The sequence below is a fragment of the Ictidomys tridecemlineatus genome, chromosome 7, assembly GCF_052094955.1.
Source record: "Ictidomys tridecemlineatus isolate mIctTri1 chromosome 7, mIctTri1.hap1, whole genome shotgun sequence".
In the NCBI taxonomy this organism is placed as follows: domain Eukaryota; kingdom Metazoa; phylum Chordata; class Mammalia; order Rodentia; family Sciuridae; genus Ictidomys; species Ictidomys tridecemlineatus.
In genome coordinates, this window is record NC_135483.1 from 80,627,639 (window position 1) to 80,641,070 (window position 13,432).

General features: G+C 37.0%; 1 protein-coding gene across 1 annotated transcript in view; it reads right to left on the reverse strand.

The window, feature by feature from the left end:
* Positions 1-13,432, reverse strand: part of LOC101963542 (uncharacterized) — a 119,011-nt gene that overhangs the window by 77,942 nt on the left and 27,637 nt on the right. The window lies entirely within an intron of this gene.

Sequence of the window (13,432 nt, forward strand, 5' to 3'; positions counted from 1 at the left end):
AAAGCCAGCCAACAGAGCCCAGTCCAGGCCTGGAGGATGCATTGCACACCTGACTATGATGCAGTTCTCAGCACGGGGACCTGGAAATCCATGACTCTACTCTCCTAGGGGTACCAAGTCAGCTTGACGTTACGTGCTGCTCTTCCCTATTTACAATAAAGTCCCTCTCCTGGTCTTTGCTGGCTTTTAATTAAAATATTTATTTGACCCACTTCAAGTATTCAGGGTGTTCTCTGTTGGAAATTTGTTCTGGAGTTTTATGAGGGCAAAAGCACTGTGTATGTAGGGACGGGTAGTAAAAGGATATGATCTTTATCTATAAAGGTGGTGACAGGACCAGGGGTCTTCTATATCTCTATGGAGATGATTACATGGACCCTAGTTTGAAGCAGGCAAGCAGAGTCAGTATTTAGAGACTATGACATGGCTCTCTAGATGTGGGCTCAATCTCATTGTGGGACTGAGTAAAGCCATGTGCCAAATTTGTTTGTGTGTGTGTGTGTGTGTGTGTGTGTGTGTGGTGTGTGTGTTTGTGTTCTACTCCTCAGTGGGGATGTTTAAAAACTCTGTAGCAAACAGTATCTCAGTGAAAGTGTCAATGTAGTTAATAAGAATGCAAGCAACATGGTGCACACCTGTAATCCCAGCATCTTGAGACTGAGGCAGGAGGATCATGAGTTCAAAGCCAGCCTCAGCAACAGCCAGGTGCTAAGCAACTCAGGGAGACTGTCTCTAAACAAAATACAAAAAAGGGCTGGGGATGTAGCTCAGTGGCTAACTGCCCTGAGTTCAATCCCTGGTACCCTCACTAAGACATACACACACACACACACACACACACACACACACACACACACACACACACACAGGTTTGGGTGGTAGATTGCTTCTGCTTGAAATATTAGCAGTTTCTTCCTCAAGGCCTTTCAGCTCTGGGCTTTGGATTCCTAGTTCTGTAGAAAGCTGAGACTATCTTCCTCAGCATTTATGAAATGCATTAGCTTTTCACAAATATTCCAATTAACCTTTCCCTCTTGATAAAATAATGATTCTATTTTTCACTCACTTTTAATTTTTTTTTCATTGTTGGTAGACCTTTATTTTATTTATTTACTTTTATGTGCTGAAAATTGAACCCAGTGTCTCACACATGCCAGGCAAGTGAACTACCACTGAGCCACAGGCCCAGCCCTTTTTGCCAACTTTTGAAGTTAACGGTGACCATGTGAAATGCCAGCTAGTGAAATAGGAATAAAAGTTACTTTGTCACTGTCTAGAAGAAGCTTTGAGAACTGGTATGGTCTGTGTCTTAGCCCATGTTCCATTCCTATAACAGAATATTACATGCTAGGTAAATTATAAGAAGAAAAAAATTTCTCACAGTTCTGGAGACTAAGAAGAGAATGGCATCAGTGTCTGGCCAGAGCCTTTGTGCTGCATTGTAACATGGAAGAAAGGCAAGTAGAGAAAGCAGACCAAACTCATCCTTTCACCAAGAGTCTACTAATAACAAACTCACTCCTACAATAAAAGGCTTAATCCATTGGCAAGGATTTTTGTTCTAATCATCTCTTAAAGATCCCACCTCTCAAAGGTGCAACCTCTGTTACAAAGGAAATTAAATTTCACCATGAGCATTGGCAATGATGTTAAAACCACAGCAGTCTGCCTTTTCCTCCTCCAGAACTTCCCATCAGCCTGGGTCCCTGGGTGCCATTGAAGAGCACTCCTTCTCCTTACCATTTCTAGTCATCACTAGCCATGCAGCATGTGTGGTTTGAAGTCACTGAGGCTTGGAGGTTGCTAGTTACCACAGCATAACCTAGCCTATCCTGACTAATAGTGTTGATGAGGGGGTGGAGTGGAAGACATAGAAAACCATACCCAGCAAGGTGACTTTATATGCCAATGTGACTGCTACAATAAAAAAGGTAGGCAATACCAAGCATTAGCAAGAATATGGAGAGACTAGAATCTTTATATATCATTTGTGGGAATGGTGTCATCCCTCATGAAAACAGTTCATTAGTTTCTTTAAAAGTTAAAAATAAGTTTATTAAGTAGCCTAATGATTTTACTCCTAAATATTTATCTAAAAGAATCAAAAACACATGTTCACATAAGTATTTGTAGGTAAACATTCATATCAACATTATTCATGATAACTAAAAAGCTACAGTGATCTAAATGTCCATCATCTTGTCAATAGATAGAAAAAATGTGGTATATCCATACAGTGGAATACTATTCAACAATGAAAAAGAATGAAATAATGATACATGCTATCACATACATGAATCTCAAAAACACTGTACCAAGGGAAAGAAATGAGATACAAAAGTATATATATTATATGATTCAACTTATATGAAATTCCTAGAAAAACACTAATTTGTAGAGACAGAAGGCAAATCAATGATTGCCTGGAGCTGAACATGAGTTAGAGGACTGACTACAAACAGATTTGAAGGAGTTTTGTAAGATGATGAAACATTTTAAACCCAGATTTTAATAATGGCTGCCCAATCCTATAAATTTTATGAAAATCTTTGAATTGTATATATTTAATGAATCAGTTTTATCATATGTAAATTCTGTCCCAATAAAGCTATTAAAAAAGAATACTTAAGCATAATATCTGGCACATAGCAAAAGCTCAATAAACCTTTATCAGTGCTAATCATTTCAGAAATGGAACACAGGGACTGAGATACTGTAAGGAATTGATTAGAAGATCTTCATTCCATAAAAAAAGTGAAGTTGTGCAATTGGGCATGGGCAGACACCCACCTCCTTCCATCCTCCAATTTTGTATTTCCTCTCTGCTGGTCACCATATGCAAAAGGCCAATGGATATTGACACTGCCCTGCATGGAGTTCCACTAGAAGTCATGGATTAAAATCAGGGGTTCCTTAAGGTTCTCTGTGGAAGCCCTAGAATACCCTGAGAGTGAGCCCTTTGAGATGTCACAGGTAGATTTATCCTGGTCTGACTGAAGAGTATTTCACACTGTAAATCCTTCCCTCCTCCTCAACAGCTTAATATTTCAATAAAATCCATTCACATGCTCTCTTACTTTTTCTTAGTGCTCTGTACCACAGACCTCCTTTGATAAATTCTGCAGAGCCAGGAGGAGATGAGAGATGGCTGAGGAAATTGGGGTAGAATGGGGTAGGGCAGGACAGGGCAGGGTGACTGCTGTACCAGGGTATCAGAAACACTCAGTATCATCACATAAATGGTCACATTCTCAGGCTGACAGATGCAATTCCCAGTAAGTGCCACTTAGGCCCCAGGGTCCTGCAAATGAGACAAAGCTGCTTCAGAAAAAGCAATAAAGTTGGAAGGGCCTTCATTTCCATAACTGCCAAAGATGGAGTGCAGCCCTTAGCCACTCTGGCTCTCTGGTTAACATTTAGCAGGAAGCAAAGTAGGAAAGAGATTATGCAGATAATGGCACCATCCGAAGAGCTAGCACTTGAGAGGCAGAGCTAGGTGCCCAGCAGAGAAGTGAGCCTGCTGTCCTAGCTACAGTGTCCTCTCTGTGTATCCTTCTTTATGATCACTTATAGGAGAGGAGACCAAGTTTAAATGGTTTTGTAACTGAACAAAAATGAAGGATAGAAAAGAAACACTGATCAATTGACTAAAAAATGGAGACAAAATATAATGGACAGTAGAAACAGAAAGTGAAAGATAAAAGCAGACATAAGTAAATTAGAAAGCAGAAAACAATAGAATTGATAAGAAATCAAAGAGATAGCTCTTTTAAAGTCCAGTAAGGCCAAGGATGGTGGTGCACACCTGTTATCTAAGTGACTCAGGAGGCTGAGGCAGAATCAAAGCCAGTCTCAACAACTTAGTGAGGAACTAAGCAATTTAGTGAGAACCTAAGCAATTTAGCAAGGCCCTGTGTCAAAATAAACAACAATAACAACAAAAAACAAACAAACAAACAAAAACAAGAAGTCCTGGGGATCTGGTGCCATGGTTGAGTACCCCTGAGCTTAATCCCTGGTACCAAAACAAAACAAAAAATAAAAGAGGCAAGCCTCTAGCAAGTTACATGTGAAAAAAGAAAATACAAATAAATAATGCTAGAATTAAGAAACATAGATGGAAGATTAAATTCAAAAGCACCCAGTGTTAACTTTTGTGCATGGTGAGAGAGAGGGATTCAGTTTCATTTTGTTGCAAATGGATTTCCAGCTTTCCCAGCACCATTTGTTGAAGGTGCTATCCTTTCTCCAGTGCATGCTTTTAGCCCCTTTATCAAATATAAGAAAGTTGTAATTTTGTGGATTGGTTTCTGTGTCCTCTATTCTGTACCATTGGTCCACCAGCCTGTTTTAGTGCCAGTACCATGCTGTTTTGTTACTATTGCTCTGTAGTATAGTTTAAGATCTGGTATAGTGATACCACCTGTTTCACTTTTCCTGCTTAGAATTGCTTTAGCTATTCTGGGTTTCTTATTTTTCCAGATGAATTTCATAATTGCTTTTTCTATTTCTCATTGGGATTTTGATCAAAATTCCATTGAATCTGTATAGTGCTTTTGGTAATATGGTCATTTTAATAATATTAATTCTGCCTATTCATAAGCAAGGTAGATGTTTCCATATTTTAAGGTCTTCTTTTATTTTTCTCTTTAGGGTTCTATAGTTTTCATTGTATAGACCTTTCATTTCTTTTGTTGATTCCCAAGTATTTATTTATTTATTTATTTATTTTTGAGGATATTGTGAATGGGGTAGTTTTCCTCATTTCCTTTTCAGAGGATTTATCACTGATATACAGGAATGCCTTTGATTTATGGGTGTTGATTTTATATCCTGCCACTTTGCTGAATTCATTTACTAGTTCTAAAAGTTTTTTGGTAGGTTTTTTTTGGGTCTTCTAGTTATAGAATTATATCATCAGCAAATAGTGCTAGTTTAAGTTCTTCTTTTCCTATAGTTATTCCTTTAATTTCTTTCATCTGTCTAATTGCTCTGGCCAGTGTTTCAAGAACTATGTTGAACAGAAGTAGAGAGGGCATCACTGTCTTGTTCCAGATTTTAGAGGGAATGCCTTCAGTTTTTCTTCATTTAGAATGATACTGGCCTAAGGCTTAACATAGACAGCTTTTACAATGTTGAGTTAAGTTCCTGTTATCCCTAGTTTTTCTAGTGTTTTGAACATAAAGGGTTGCTGTATTTTGTCAAATGCTTTATCTGCATCTATTGAGATGATAATGTGGTTCTTATCTATAAATCTATTGATGTGATGAAGTTAACTCAAAATGGATCAAGGATCTAGGAATTAAACCAGAGACTCTGTGTCTAATAGAAGAAAAAGTAGGCCCTAATCTCCATCACATGGGGTTAGGGCCCAATTTCCTTAATAAGACATCTATAGCACAAGAATTAAAACCAAGAATCAACAAATGGGATGAATTAAAACTAAAAAGTTTTTTTTTTTTCCTCTCAGCAAGAGAAATAATATGTGAGGACAATAGGGAGTCTACATACTGGGAACAAATTTTTACCCCTCACACATCATATAGAGCTCTAATCCCTAGGGTATACAAAGAACTCAAAAAGCTATAAACCAAAAAAACCAAATAACCCAATCAACAAATGGGCCAAGGACCTGAACAGACATTTCTCAGAAGAGAATATACAATCAATCAACAAATATACAAAAAAATACTCATCATCTCTAGCAATCAGAGAAATGCAAATTAAAACTACTTTAAAACACCATCTTACTCCAGTAAGAATGGTAGCTATGATGAAGACAAACAACAAGTGCTGGCGAGGATGTGGAGGAAAAAGGTACACTCATACACTGCTGGTGGGACTGCAAATTTGTGCAGCCAATTTGAAAAGCTGTATGGAGATTCCTTGGAAATCTGGGAATGGAACCATCATTTGACCCAGCTATTCCTCTTCTTGGACCATACCCCAAAAACCTAAAAATATCATACTACAGAGATACAGCCACATCAATGTTTACAGCAGCACAATTCACAATAGCTAGACTGTGGAGGCAACCTAGATGCCCTTCAATGGATGAATGGGTAAAAAAAAAAATGTGGCATATATACACAATGGAATATTACTCAGCACTAAAAAAATAATAAGATCATGGCATTAGAGCAGGTTATTCTAAGTGAAGTTAGCCAATCCCCAAAATACAAACGCCGAATGTCTTCTCTGATATAAGGGGGGGTGACTCAAAATGGGGAAGAGAGAAAGAGAATGAAAAGAAGATTTCCTCTACATAGGGAAGAGGGGCGGAAGGGAATAGGAGAGAGAAAGGGAATTGCATGGATGGTGGAAGGAGACCCTCACTGTTATACAAAATACATGTATGAAAATGTGAGGGAAAAAAAAAAGAATAGCATTACCCTAGATTAGATAGAGAGAAGTGATGGGAGGGGTTGGGGAGATATGAAGGATAGTAGAATGAACCAGACATCATATTACTGTGTGTACATAAGTGACTGCATGACCAATGTGATTCTGCAACCTGTATACTCAGAAAAATGAGAAATTATATCCCATCTGATTCAAATATATATGTCAAGATCTTTGTACTGTCATGTGTAACTAAGAATTTTTTTTTTTTAAAAAAGCACCCAGTGGCTTCAGAGGCTGATGCAGGAGAATTATAAGTTCAAAGCCAGCCTCAGCAACTTAGCAAGACCCTAAGAAACTGAGCAAGATCCTATCTCTAAATAAAATATAAAAAAGGGGTGGGGATGTGGCTCACTGGTTAAGTGCCCCTGGGTTCAATCCAAAGTACCAAAAAAGAAAAGAAAAAGAAAGCATACTTGGTTTAAATTTATGAAAATAAAATAAAGCAAAGCCACCTGCTCAAGAAGAGATAGAAAAATCTGATGAGACTAAAAGACATAGAAGAAACTGATAAAGAACTCCCTACCACTTCCATGAGAGAGAGATTCAGATGTTTTGGGGATGGGTGGACAAATTCAGTAACACATTAAGGTAAGAGGCACTTTCTATATAGTTCAATTGGCTTCAGGCTATATAAATGTTTAAGTGTCCCAATTAATTTTACTAAGGGTCCCAGTCCTGATCATCTGAAACTAACAAGAGAGAGAGAAGGGAAAACAAGGGTGCTACTGGTCCAGCAGATTCAGGGATAGTGAGATGGGTTAAATACTTTACCCACAGTTGTGAATTCCTGAACCATGCTCAGGACAAGAGAAAAAAAATATGAATATTGAGAAGGGCACAAAGTTATCATTGTACTACCTGTAATATTCAAAAGTATCAGCTGAAAAAGTATTAATAGTGAGTGAGTTCCACAAGATGGTCAGTTATAAAACTCATAAATGTTCAGAGCAGGATGGCGAGGGCAGGGCAGAGGAGGAGAGCTCTGTCACAATGTGCAATAATTATAAACAGCTTCAAATTAACTGGGCAAGTTAATTGCTTGATCTTTATGGAGTGAGCTATAAAATATGACTGAAGAACATGAAAAACACCTTCAACAAATGGCAAAACACACTAATTTCCTAATATTGTAAGGATGCCCTTTATTTCCAGAATAACATAAATGTAACATAATTCCAAGAAAAATCTAAACAACATTTTTTTTAAAAAAATTGACAAAAGGAATATTGAATGTTCATGTAGAAGAATAAATGCTTAAGGATGGCCAGTTAGCCAAAAAATTTCAAACATCATCATAATAGAAAGGGAACTCTTCAACAAGTTATTAAAAGTCATTGCAGAATGATAAAAATATGATTGCAAGAATAATCAACATAGAAATAGAATTGAAATAACAATAATATATCTAGCTGCAAACAGATGTACAATATAAGACAAAAGTGCCGATTAAAATCAGGAGGCAAAGAGAATATTTTCAATGAATGTTATTTGACCACTAAGCTCACCAATTCGAAGAAGTTTAGATCCCTGCATTGTATCTCATACTAACATAAATTCTCAGTGGAACCAAGATTTAGATAAAGAGAATGAAAAAAAGAATGTCAAAAGAAAAATTGGATGATATATATATTTATATATGCACTCAAACAAAAAGAGAATTTAAAAATACTGAAAGATTAACAACATAACATTTTTAAGAATCTAAAAGACAAAGTTATAGAAAAAAAGACAAAAGAGAAATTTTTAAAAAACAGTTTGCAGTTTTAATGAAGACAATGCTCTCAAACACACTTCTTGCAAATAAATAAGAGAAAAGACACTTGGTGTACAAAAGGAGAAAGAATACTAAAAGACAGCCCACACAAACAAACAAAAATGACCAAGAAACATGGAAAATTTTATCTCAATTGTAATATAAAAAATGCAAACTGAATTAGTGAAATGTTATTTGAACTTAGAATATTGATGGTAATATTCTCAGAGAGTGTGGAAAATGGACTTTTGTTTACTACCAATGTCAATGTAAATTAATAAAACCTTGGAGAACAATTTGGTTAAATAAATTATAAAAGTTAAAACATGGAAGTTCCTTTAATTAACCCACTTGAATCAAAGTGTGAAATATGATATATCAAGAACTATGTACTGTTTTGAACAACCAACAATAAAAATTTAAAAAAAAATCATTTCAGAAATCTTTGTATTAACAGGTAAATAAACTTGTGTGTTCAAATATTTAAAAAAAAGAATTATTACACTTATTAAAACTTATTATTAAACTTATTAAAACGTTTCCTTACACAATGATCACGCTGTGCACAAAGGTTTAGTGTATAAGATATTCACTTCATCCTTGCAACTGGTTGGGAACAAATAAAAACAATGTAAAAGTCACCACAGTGCGATTGGCTCAGTGAAGACCTGGTCAATGACAGTGTATGACAGCACTAGCCAGCATCCACTGTGATTGGTTGGTGACTGTGATGCACATTTGAAATGCAGTTTAGACATTGCTCACATGATGCAATATTCTGTACCACTCAAACATTAAAGTAGATGAACATTTATAACATTGATGAATTATATGGAGTGTTAGGCAGAAAACTTACAAACTAGAATATACTGTATGAGAAGATTCCATAATATCCATGTGAGTAATGACAGAAGAAAAGTCTAGGATACACACTAAAGTGCTGGAAATGATACCTGTCTAGTAAAAAATTACATACACACATTTATTTATCTCCTCGTCATATTTTTCTAACAATCACAAAACCCTCTTATCCAGCATTTTGATGTCTGCTGTTTCGGTTTACTAAAATTCCATTCAATGAGAGAGAGAGAGAGAGAGAGAGAGAGAGAGAGAGAGAGAGAGAGAGAGAGAGAGAGAGAGAGAGAAAACATATTTGCATATATGGTATATTGCTGTAACTGTCATATTTTATTATTAATTATTGCTGTTATTCTCTTACTGTGCCTAATTTACAAACTTTATCATAGGTATACATGTATGAATAGAAAAAGCAATAGATAGCTTTCATAGCTTTAGGCAATGTTCAGTTTTGATTGTTATTGATAGGAATATGCTTTCAGCATTTTTTATAAAAAATTTATAAAAATAGTGTGTTTTCAGGCATTTGCTGGTGTCTTGGAACCTACCCCATGTGGATAAAAGTGACTACTGTAATTTTCTTTTTTAAAGATAAGAAAGTCATGCTAAGTGAAGTAAGCCAACCTCCAAAACAAAGGCCAAATGTTTTCTCTGATATGTGGATGCTGATCCATAATGAGGGTGTGAGGAGGAGCATGGTATAAATGGAGAAACTTCAGATAGGGCAAAGGGAAGGGAGGGGAAGGGAGGGGGCATGCAGGTAGGAAAGATGGTGAAATGAGATGTACATCATTACCCTAAGTACATGTATGAAGACAAGAATGGTGTGACTCTATTTCATATACAACCAGAGACATGGAAAACTGTGCTCTGTATGTGTACTGTAAATTGAAATCCATTCTGCTGTTATGTATAATAAATTAGAATAAATAAATAATTTTTTCAAAAAAAGAATAATGGTCAATATTGGTAGGTGCTCCAGTGTGGACAAAGGTACTATCTGGAAAGGTCCTTGACTGGGGTCAGGCAGTCACCTACTGGTCATCATATCAAGACTTTCAATCCTTCAGAAGAAAAACTAAAGTATCAAGAAAATTCTTATTAGCATGTCCCATAAAAATGTAACAGGATTATAGTTTTCATTTTCTTTTTTCAGCTTCTTTTCCTTAGTCCAAATTTGTTTATATCACATTATGCTTACAATCAGGAAAAAAAATCCTCACAATACAACTTCCAAGTATTTTTTTTTTTAAAGAGAGAGTGAGAGAGAGAGGGGGACAGAGAGAGAGAGAGAGAGAGAATTTTAACATTTATTTATTTTTTCTTAGTTCTCGGTGGACACAACATCTTTGTTGGTATGTGGTGCTGCTGAGGATCGAACCCGGGCCACGCATGCTAGGCGAGCGCGCTACCGCTTGAGCCACATCCCCAGCCCCCACAACTTCCAAGTATTATAAAACCCTACCATGGCTATAACTGACCTAGGACTGGGCCCTGCCAATCTCCATATTCCTTCTCCCTCTCCGGGTTGCAGAATTCCAGCTAAATTCTGTTGCTTCCTCTTTCTCACATCTATTTTCTGTTTTTTTGTTTTTTTTTTCCCTGCTAAGACTGCATTCTCTTCTTCAAGGCTTAATAGCCCAGGAATTAATTTATGAATGCTCATTTGTCAAATTAGTTTTCCAGAATGAAACACTGGCCAACATTAGTCAGGTTGGATATTTATTAAAACAAAAAAGTTTCAGTAACTTTTACCAGAAAATTTCATAGCTTTAGACAATGTTTAGTTTTGGTTGTTATTGATAGGAATATGCTTTCAGCATTTTTTATAAAAAAATCTGATTTTACATCAAACCCCCCCAACCTGCATATTTAGAATTTTCAAACTGATATAAACATTATACAGGGCTGTACAGTGAGACCCAGTGTTAGAGCATAGTAGTGCATACGTAGAGTATGAGGTCCTAGGTTCAGTTCCCAGCCATAGGGGAAAACTTATACCATAAATTCCCATGTACCCTGCCGCAGTCTGGCTGGGCACAAAATAACCCAGCTGCCACACAGCCTTGTAGGTTCAAACAGCAACCTTTATTCCCGAAATCTCACTGGCCCCCTACACACACTTCCTGGGAACACACTTCCTCCACCAGGCTCCACGCGCCATTTCTCCCAGAGAACTTAACAGGAACTCCAAAGTAGCAGGTGCCCGAGGCAGCAGGATCCACCCTAATCCTGGAGCAGGGTCACCTTTCAACCATTCCCTCTGGCAAAAATGCCAGGCATCATTCTGACTAAACTGTGGCTCTCAACAGTACCCATTATCTGGATTGTAACATGGTTACATGGAGCTTTCTTTCTTTTTAAGAATATGGTCAATGCTTTGATTACAATCTTTGTTCAACTTTTTGATGATCACGTAACAATCTTGAGCTCTTTGAAGCTGCTTTTGTTGATTGTTTCCTTTAAAATTTCTATTTATGATTAATGCATATCAGAAATGAAGTACTGATAATGTGATGCATTATACTAGTTTGTTCTGAGGAAATTAACTTTCTCATTTTTGAACTGTTGAACACATTTTTCTGTCAAATGTTTATGCAAACTGCTACTTATTCATGTATCCCAAATGATTCTTTTTAGAGCCAAAATTTTCAGCATTTCTCAGGAATATGCTTTGAAACTTAATTAAGATTTCAGATTTCTTTGGGATGTTTTGCATTAAAATTTGAATTGTTTAAAGCTGAATTACCACTAAATTCAATTTTAAACTTAATAAATTTAAGTCTGATATACCATGAAAAAAACTGATGAAAATCATAAAAAAAATTACAGTTCAAAGAATAGAAAGACATTCATGAGTATCAGAAAGAAATGAGAAAAAACTGAAGCAAATTTGTTTCACATGAAATGCTTAATATTTGGTTGAAAAATAGCACTTCACATGGAAAAAAAAATAGCTTAGACTTATTCCTGCTTTGCCACCTCCCCACACCCCTTTGCAGTGCTGAAGGTTGAACCCAAGGCTTTGCATATGTCACTTTTCACAAGGTAGCATTACACAAGATTCATTTGCTGGATGGCATTATCAAGCTAAATTTGGTTAATAGAAAAACATATCTTACAATGAGAAACTCAAAGTTGAATATTCTAATTAAGCTACTTGGTGACTTTGGCAAATTTAGTGTATTAGTCATTTGGCCAATTAAATTGATTTGCTGTGAGTTGATCATAAAAGAATTGACTAAGAGCTAAGTACTTGACACATTTTAATTTAATTCTCCTTATAAACATATGTTCTCTATCATCCCTGTTTTACAGATGAGAAAATGAATGCTTTCGCTGGTTGGGTAATGTAAGATATTAAGTGAGGCTTTTTAAGCCAGAGCTTAAATTGTGTGCTTAACCTCAGGACTAGCTCTCTAGCACCCAACTAGCTCTCTACTCCTGGTGGCCTTACAGAGCACAAACTATTCCAGCAGGCATCCCTTATTGCAGGAAGTCTTCCAGACATCTAAGACCAGACTAGGTGTTTCTGTTACCAGTGAACTCCATTCATGTCTCCATTGTAGCACATGCATTGCTTTGAAAGTGTCACCATGTATTTCTGCCTTGCTGAGGGTACTGTGAGTTACTAGAGGACATAACCACATCTTGGTATCCCTGGTACCTACCACAGGACCCTGGCACACAGTGGGTGCTCAGTGAGGGAATATTTGACACAGGTGGATTTCAGAACATATCCAGTCTTGTGTAATCATAGTTCTATGGCTCTCTGAATCATGTTTGCCTAGCTTGGGTGCTGAATTGAGAACAAGCCTCTTATCCTATTCCTTGGGAGACTGATAAAAGGTGGGCCCACTATTTTGCTTCTGCCTCACTGTTCACAAGTCTTTAAACACCATTGTTCTATTTCCACACATCTTTGCTGAGCTGGTGGACTCAACTAAAGAGCCCCCACTCACATCTGTCTGTTGAAACCCTAGTTGGTCTTTCAGACATCTCTGGACTTCCACCACTGTTCCAAGGCCCCTTCTGGTCCCTCTGTGGATATGCCCACCTCCTCTGACCTCCAGAGCACTTACATCTCTCCTACATCATTTTCATTCTGCTTGCTCATGTTCTAGCTTTGATGTCTCTTTATGAAAAAACTGTGCACACCTGGATGGCAGAGACTGTGATAGCATCAAACCCAGAAAGTTCTTCACCTTATGCAATGAATGGCTGATGCTGGACAGACCTGCCCAGTCATGCTTCTTTACTAAATTGTCTTCTTTCCTAAGCTGCCAGGTGTCACCCTTGCCAGAAATAAAGTTGCATGGGGATGCAAATCTCTCACTCAGGCAAAGGCAGTATCTAATTGACACCACATTCCAGAGCTGAAAATCATAGGAGAGGGTTCCTTTCAAATGTGCTATG